The following is an 8,223-nucleotide window of genomic DNA, read 5'->3' on the forward strand; positions in this document are numbered from 1 at the left end:
TTATGAATTTATAGTTTTAGTCATGTTCATGAGTTTTATTTATTTGATTGATTTTTAGTAGGACATTTACGGCTGTGACCATCTGTTATATCTACTAAGATGGTTCTAAACTGCATATGCAAAAAATGATTTTGTGTATATATGTAATGACGGGGTAGGGAGACAGACAGGTGAGCCCTAATCTACCCGCCACTCAGTCCCTGCCTACTTGTACGGCCCATCCTAGGCGACGGCGTACAACTGGGCGACGGTCCCTACGCTCAATAAGTGCACGACAGACCAACAGACAAGGGTACACAGAAGCTAAGGGAAATGGGGCAGTTGCCCACAGCAACACCGTGAGCAACAAGAGTACTGGACGAGCCGAGTCAAACCAGGAGTGTACGAGGTACCAAACGCAGAGAAGGAGCGTAGTCAGTAAAGCCAGGGTCAATTTGAAGCAGAGGTCAATAGAACTAGCAGGAGCTTCAGAGCCAGGAAACAGACAGAATCGCAGGCAAAGAAGGAGCAGGAAATGAGGGTATAAATAGACAGAGGGCGGGAGCTAGCTCCGTCTGGCCAGGCTGTGATAGGTTCTCCCACTCCTCAGCCTCCCAGCCTGAGTGGTAGCAGATCGAGTCACTTTAACAGATCTAGGCACAGATGCAGGCTGATTAACCACGGGCGTCGACAAAGAAGCTGCGTTTGGCAAATCCATTATAATATATTTACGTTTTAGGTTTGGCAAATAAAAGTTATCTTTTAAAATAATCTATGAACTCTGAAACATAGTTGTTTGGTTTTTAGAAGGGTTAAATGAAACAACAATAATTTAGTTTTTCATTCAATCCATGGGGTCCCAGTTTAAATATCCGTTTGGATTCTCTTTGGAGCACTATTGTATCTATGTCTCCTCCCCTTATCGATGGATAAATTAACTCAATAGCTGTAAATTTGAGGCATTTTGCATCTCCCCCATGGTTTAGATGTATATGTCTGGCCACTGTATTGTTCGTAATGTCCCCCAGATGTTCCAGGACCCTCCTTCTCCATTCCCTGGTGGTTTTACCTACATAGTCTAGTGGACAACTACATGTAATTTTGTAGACCACATTTTTGGAACTACAATTTATGAAGTCATTGATTCTATAATTTTTGCCAGTGTGTGCACTCCCAAATTGTTTCACAGTGAAACCAGTAAAAGTTAAATTTCTGCATAAAGAAGAACAAAAAAAAATACTTTTGCCTTACTAGACGTAATAGTTCACCCCTTAAGGACATGGACTAGTTTGCACGTTCAGGACGCAGCCCAATTTTTCAAATTGACAAAATCACGTGACAATTTATGTGGTAATCACTTCGGAATGCTTTTACCTATTCAAACGATTCTGAGATTGTTTTCTTGTGACACATTATACTTTAAGTTAGTGGTAAAATTTTGTCGATACGTTCAGTATTTTATTGTAAAATTTGAGGGGCACATACAATGCAAACCCCCATAAATAACCCCATTTTAAAAACTGAATCCCTCAAAGTATTCAAAACCGCATGTAGAAAGTTTATTAACCCTTTAGGCGTTTCACAAGAATGAGAAAAGTAGGGATGAAATGTACAAATTTCATTTTTTTTGCAATGTTAAATACTTTTGTGTTAAAAAAGATAAAAGTATAATAGGTCTGATACCTTTATTCGCTAACCATAAAAGTTCTATATGCAAGTTTTCAGAGCACACAGGCTCCTTCTTCAGGCAAGTTAACAAATGAATGACTTAGAAAAAAAACAAAACATTTATTTCAGTTACATATATATTGCCAACATATTATGCAGCACTTTTACTGTCCCCATTGGGGCTCACAATCTAAATTGGTATGTTTTCGGGGTGTGGGAGGAAGCCCACACAAACACAGGGAGAACATACAAACTCCATGCAGATGTTGTCCTTGGTTGGATTTGAACCCAGGACCCTAGTGCTGCAAGGCAACAGTGCTAACCACTGAGCCACCCTACTTCCAATTTAGATGTTTCACAAAGACAATTAACCGCTTCCCGACCGCCCACAGTAAATTCACGTCTGCATTTGTGGGCTCTGTGCAGCGCCGACGTGAATTCACGCTGGGTGTTAACCCCTGCCTCTGGTCCCGGAGACATGACCGGGACCTAATTGGTTCAGGTCCCGGTCATGTGATTGCAGGGAAAGTTTGTTGGAGCAACGAACTGGAAAGTTTGTTACTACAACAAACTGGAAAGTTTGTTGCTACAACAAACTTTCCCGGGGACCGATTGCGGGTGCTGAAGTCGGTTATAAGGCAGAACCGGAGGCCATACAACGGCCCCCGGGTCTGCCATGCACAGCAGCCTATGAGAACCAGCCGGAGGCCGGTCCTCATAAGCTTCCTGTCAGTGTGACTCTCAGCGTCACACCGACAGTTTATAATACGTTACACTAGGTAGTGTAATGTATTATAGCAGCCATTAGTGCTGCAGGTCTTCAAGTAAAACAAGTAAAAAGTAAAAAATAAAGTAATAAAAATGTTTCATAAAAGTGTAAAAACAAGTTATAAAAGTTACAAAAACAAAAAATGCATTTTTTCCTATAATAAGTCTTTTATTATAGGAAAAAAAATGAAAATGTTAAAAAAAGTACACATATTTGGTATCACGGCGATCACAACGACCCAAACTATAAAACTATAATATTATTTTTCCCGCACGGTGAACAGCGCAAAAAAAATAATTAAAAAACAATGTCAGAATCACTATTTGTTTGGTCATCAACCCTCCAAAAATATAGAATAAAAACTGATCAAAAAGTCGCATGTACCCTAAAATAGTACCAATGAAAAATAACAATCAGTCCCGCAAAAAACAAGCCCTTAGGCCTCATGCACACGACCGCATTTTTTCCCACCCGTAAATACTGGCGTAAATACGGGTCCGGTGTCACACGTATTCGACCCGTTTTGCACCAGTATTTACGAACCCGTGCCCATAAATATGGGTCCGGTGTCACCCGTATTCCACCCGTATTTACAGGCACGTTTTTGGCGGCAAAATAGCACTGCACTAATCTGCAGCCCCTTCTCTCTATCAGTGCAGGATAGAGAGAAGGGACAGCCCTTTCTGTAATAAAAGTTAAAGAAATTCATACTTACCCGGCCGTTGTCTTGGTGACGCGTCCCTCTCTTCACATCCAGCCCGACCTCCCTGGATGACGCGGCAGTCCATGTGACCGCTGCAGCCTGTGATTGACCTGTGATTGGCTGCAGCGGTCACATGGCCTGAAACGTCATCCAGGACGTCGGGCCGGATGTCGAGAGGGACACGTCACCAAGGCAACGGGCGGGAGACCGGACTGGAGGAAGCAGGAAGTTCTCGGTAAGTATGAACTGCCGATCAGTTAACTCTTTCAGCTCCCTGGACAGTGACTATTTACTGACGTCACTTAGCAACGCTGACGTAATGACGGGTGCACACATGTAGCCACCCGTCATTACGAGAGCTCCATAGACTTCTATGGACTGTCCGTGCCGTTATTACGGCCTGAAATAGGACATGTTCTATCTTTTTCAACGGCACGGGCACCTTCCCGTGAGAAAACGGGAAGGCACCCGTCGCCAATAGAAGTCTATGAGCCCGTTATTACGGGTCGTAATTACGACCCGTAATAACGGGAGTTTTTACGGTCGTGTGCATGAGGCCTTACACAGCTTTTGTTGACTGAAAATAAAAAAATTATGGCTCTCAGAATATGGTGACACAAATAATAAATAATTTTATCGAAAAGTGATTTTATTGCGCAAATGCCACAAAACATAAAAAAAACTATATACATCTGGTATCGCCGTAATCGTATCGACCCGCAGAATAAAGTAAAATGTCATTTATAGCGCACGGTGAAAAGTGTAAAAAAAAAGATAAAAAACATTGTCAGAATTTGTTTTTTTGTCACTTTGCTTGCCAAAAAAATCGAATAAAAAGTGATAAAAAAATCACATGTACCCTAAAATGGTACCAATGAAAACTACAGATTGTCCCGCAACAAATAAGCCCTCACACGGCTCCGGTGAAGAAAAAATAAAAAAAGTTCTGGCTCTCAGAATATAGCGACAGAAATTGTGCAGTGTCCAAAAGCTGATAAGATCGGGCGCCATTTATCAGTGCGACATTGGCCACATATCTGCGGATTATTATTTATTTATCGAATTATTATACCCTCTTATTATGTCCTGATGTACTCTGCCCAATTTACACATACCCCCACATCATAAACTGAAAGACCAGCAAAACCCCAAACAGAACAGTTACCAAGCAAACTCTGCGCTCCAAAAGCCAAATGGCGCTCCCTCCCTTCTGAGCCCCACAGCGTGCCCAAACACCAGCTTACGTCCACATATATGATATTTTGACATATTGTGCATTAAAATGGCATAATAGGGGAAAATTTAAATTTTCACTTTGCACCATCCGCTGCGCATTAAGGCCTTCGCGCACCACGACTTAATGGCATGTCGTGGTGCGGGGTGTTATATATGGAGCGAGCTCATGCGCTGCGCCCGCTTCATATTCTGCAGGTGTCCGCTGTGTATTACAGCTGACACCCGGGACTAATGGACAGGAACAGCGATCGCGCTGTTACAGGAGCCTGTAAAAATGATATTATACTGCAATACATTAGTACTGCAGTGTATTGTAACCAGCGACCTAATGATCGCTCGTTCCAGTCCCCTAAAGGGACTTTTGGGAGGTTTCCACTGTTTTGGTACCTCAGGGGCTTTGCAAATGCGACATGACACCCAAAAACCATTCCAGCTAAATTTGAGCTCCAAAAGCCAAATATTGTTCCTTCCCTTCTGAGTCTTGCCGTGGGTTCAAACAGAAGTTTATTACCACATATGGCGTATTGCTGTAATCAGGACAAATTGATTTACAAATTTTGGGGTGATTTTTCTCCTTTATTCATTGTAAAAATTAAACATTTCTATGTTTTTTTCCGAAAAAAGTAGATTTTCATTTTCACGGCCTAATTCCACTAAGTTCAGCAAAAAAAACTGTGGGGTCAAAATGCTAACAATACCCCTAGAAAAATTCCTTGAGGGGTGTAGTCTACAAAATGGGGTCAGTTTTGGGGGGTTTCCACCGTTTTGCTCCCTCCAGGGCGTTGCAAACGTGACATGGCGCTGAAAACCAATCCAACAAAATCTGCGCTTCAAAATCCAAATGGCGCTCATTCCCTTCTCAGCTCTGCCGTGGGTCCAAACAGCAGATTAGTACCACATATGGGGTATTGCTGTAATCGGGAGAAGTAGCTTTACAAGTTTTGGGGTGCTTTTTATTCTTTATTCCTTGCAAATATTATTTTGTTTTTATATTTTTTTCAGAAAAAAAGTAGATTTTCACTTTCACAGGCAAACTCAAATAAATATAGCAGGAGACCTGTGGGGTCAAGATGCTAACTATACCTCTAGATAAATTTCTTGAGGGGTGCAGTTTCCAAAACCGTGTCACTTTTGGGGGATTTCCACTGTTTTGGCACTACAAGACCTCTTCAAACCCGACATGGTGCCTAAAATATATTCTAAAAAAAGGAGGCCACAAAATCCACTAGGTGCTCCTTTTCTTCTGAGGCCAGTATTTCAGTCCATTATCACACTAGGGCCACATGTGGGATATTTCTAAAAACTGCAGAATCTGTGCAATAAATATTGTGTTGTGTTTCTCTGGTAAAACCTTCTGTGTAACAGAAACAAATGTATTACAAATGAATTGCAGCAAAAAAAAAAAAATTTGTCAATTTCCCCTACATTGCTTTAATTCCTGTGAAATACCTAAAGGGTTAAGAAACTTTCTGAATGCAGTTTTGAATACTTTGAGGGGTGCAGTTTTTAATATGGGGTGATTTATGGGTCTATCTAGTACATAAGGCCCTCAAAGCCGCTTTAGAACTGAACTGGTCCCTGTAAAAATCGCCTTTTGACATTTTCTTGAAAATGTGAGAAATTGCTGGTAAAGTACTAAGCCTTGTAACGTCCTAGAAAAATAAAATAATGTTCAAAAAACGATGCAAATATAAAGTAGACATATGGAATATGTGAAATAGTAACAATTTTGTGTGGTATTACTATCTGTTTTACAAGCAGATACATTTAAAATTAGAAAAGTCATAATTTTTGCAAATTTTCTCTAAATTTTGGTGTTTTTCACAAATAAGCAATGAATTTATTGACCAAATTATTCCACTAATATAAAGTACAATATGTCACGAGAAAACAATCTCAGAATCGCTTGGATAGGCAAAAGCAATCCAGAGTTATTACCACATAAAGTGACACATGTCAGATTTGAAAAAATGGGGCTGGTCCTGAAGGCCAAAATGAGCTCGGTCTTGAAAGGGTTAATACATGAAGTGATATATCATTAAGATAAGCTGGGGCAGTCAACATGTTTTTTGCAGAATTTCATTTTTAATCGTTTTTTTTTTCTGTAACACAGAACGTTTTACCAGAAAAATGCAACTCAATATTTATTGCCTGGATTCTGTAGTTTTTAGAATTATCCCCCATGTGGCCCTAGTGTGCTAATTCACTGAGACACAGACCTCCCTTAGCAAAGGAGCACCTAGAGGATTTTGTGAAAATGAAAATCTAAATTTTTTCTAATAAAATGTTGAAATTTTTAATTTTTACAAGGCATAAAGGAGAAAAAGCCCCCCAAAATTTGAAAAGCAATTTATCCCGATTACGGCAATACCCCATAAGTGGTCATAAACTGCTGTTTGGACACACGGCAGGGGTCAAAAGGGAAGGATCTCCATTTGGAGCTCAAATTTAGCTGGAATGGTTTTCGGGTGCCATGTCACATTTGCAAAGTGCCTGCGGGACCAAAACAGTAGGGACCCCCAAAAGTGACCCCATTTGGGAAACTTCACCCCTTAAGGAATCTATCTAGGGATATAGTAAGCATTTAGACCCCACTGGTCTTTTGCAGAATTTATTTGAATTAGGCCGTAAAAATGAATATCAACATTTTTTCCACTAAAAAGTTGCATTTTTTCTTTTTCACAAGGGACAAAGAGGAAAAAGCACCTCAATATTTGTAAAGTAATTTCTCCCGAATACGGCAATACCCTATATGGGGTTATAAACTGCTGTTTGGTCACACAGGGCAGGGCTCAGAAAGGCGGGAGTGCTATTTGGCATGCAGATGTTACTGGATTGGTTTTGGGTGCCATGTCGCATTTGCAAAACCCTGAGGTACCAGAGTACAGTAGAAGCCCCCAAGAAGTGACCCCATTTTGGAAACTACACCCCACAAGGCAGAGGCGTAGCTAGGTTCTCCAGCACCCGGGGCAAAGATTCAGTTTGGCACCTCCCCCTCCCCCCCAACCTCTTTCCCGACATCTCCTTCCCCCTCGCCGTGTTTGTTTTCTCTACCAATCGACGCGTCATTGCTTTTTATGTAACACATTTGTACATCTTACAAGCAATATGGTTCTATACACAACACCAGAACCAAGATTAGTACATATATACAACACCAGCACAAATACAGCTCAATTTAGTGCAACCCCTGCTGTACAGGTTTGTACGGCGTAAAACTACAGCTCCCAGCATGGCCCGAACAATGGTAAGGATATGCTGGGAGATGCTGTTTCACAAAAATAAATCCTATCATAATCATCTCACTGCAGATCATACAGTGACTACAGTGCTGATTAGAGGCAGAATAAACATTTACATTAAGTGACTCACCGCCGGTGACAACTCAGATTCTAGTTCTTTTTCTCCATCCGGTCCAAACCTCTATGATGAATTCTCCCGGCCACAGCCCATTTCTGCAGTTTGCCGCTCACATGTCTTCAGCTTCTCACTTTACCAACATTTCTGCACCTATAAATAAATATAAAGTTATCATTATACCACATACTACGCCCCTAAATATAATAGCGCCATACACTGCACCTCTAATTATAATAGCACCATACACCGTGTCCTACACACACACTGTGCCCCCTGTAGATAGTGCCTGCCATAGAGCCCCCTGTAGATAATGCCCCCATATAGCCCACCCCTGTATATAGTGTCCCACAAATAACTCCCCCTATAGTGCTCTACAGATAGCCCACCCCTGTATATAGCCCCCAGTAGATATAGCCCAGCCCTGTATATAGTGCTCCACGTATAGCCCAACCCTGTATATAGCCCCCTGTAGATATAGCCCAGCCCTGTATATAGTGCTCCACGTATA

General features: G+C 41.3%; 1 protein-coding gene across 1 annotated transcript in view; it reads right to left on the reverse strand.

Annotated features, from left to right (window-relative positions):
• PLEKHB2 (pleckstrin homology domain containing B2) overlaps window positions 1-7,826 on the reverse strand; it is an 85,817-nt gene extending 77,991 nt beyond the window's left edge. The window contains exon 1 of the mRNA XM_075863949.1: window positions 7,728-7,826. The gene's annotated coding sequence lies outside the window, so the exon portion shown is untranslated. The remainder of the gene's footprint in view (window positions 1-7,727) is intronic.
• Between the last annotated feature and the right edge of the window lie 397 nt (window positions 7,827-8,223).

This window comes from Rhinoderma darwinii, chromosome 4, assembly GCF_050947455.1.
Source record: "Rhinoderma darwinii isolate aRhiDar2 chromosome 4, aRhiDar2.hap1, whole genome shotgun sequence".
Taxonomy (NCBI): domain Eukaryota; kingdom Metazoa; phylum Chordata; class Amphibia; order Anura; family Rhinodermatidae; genus Rhinoderma; species Rhinoderma darwinii.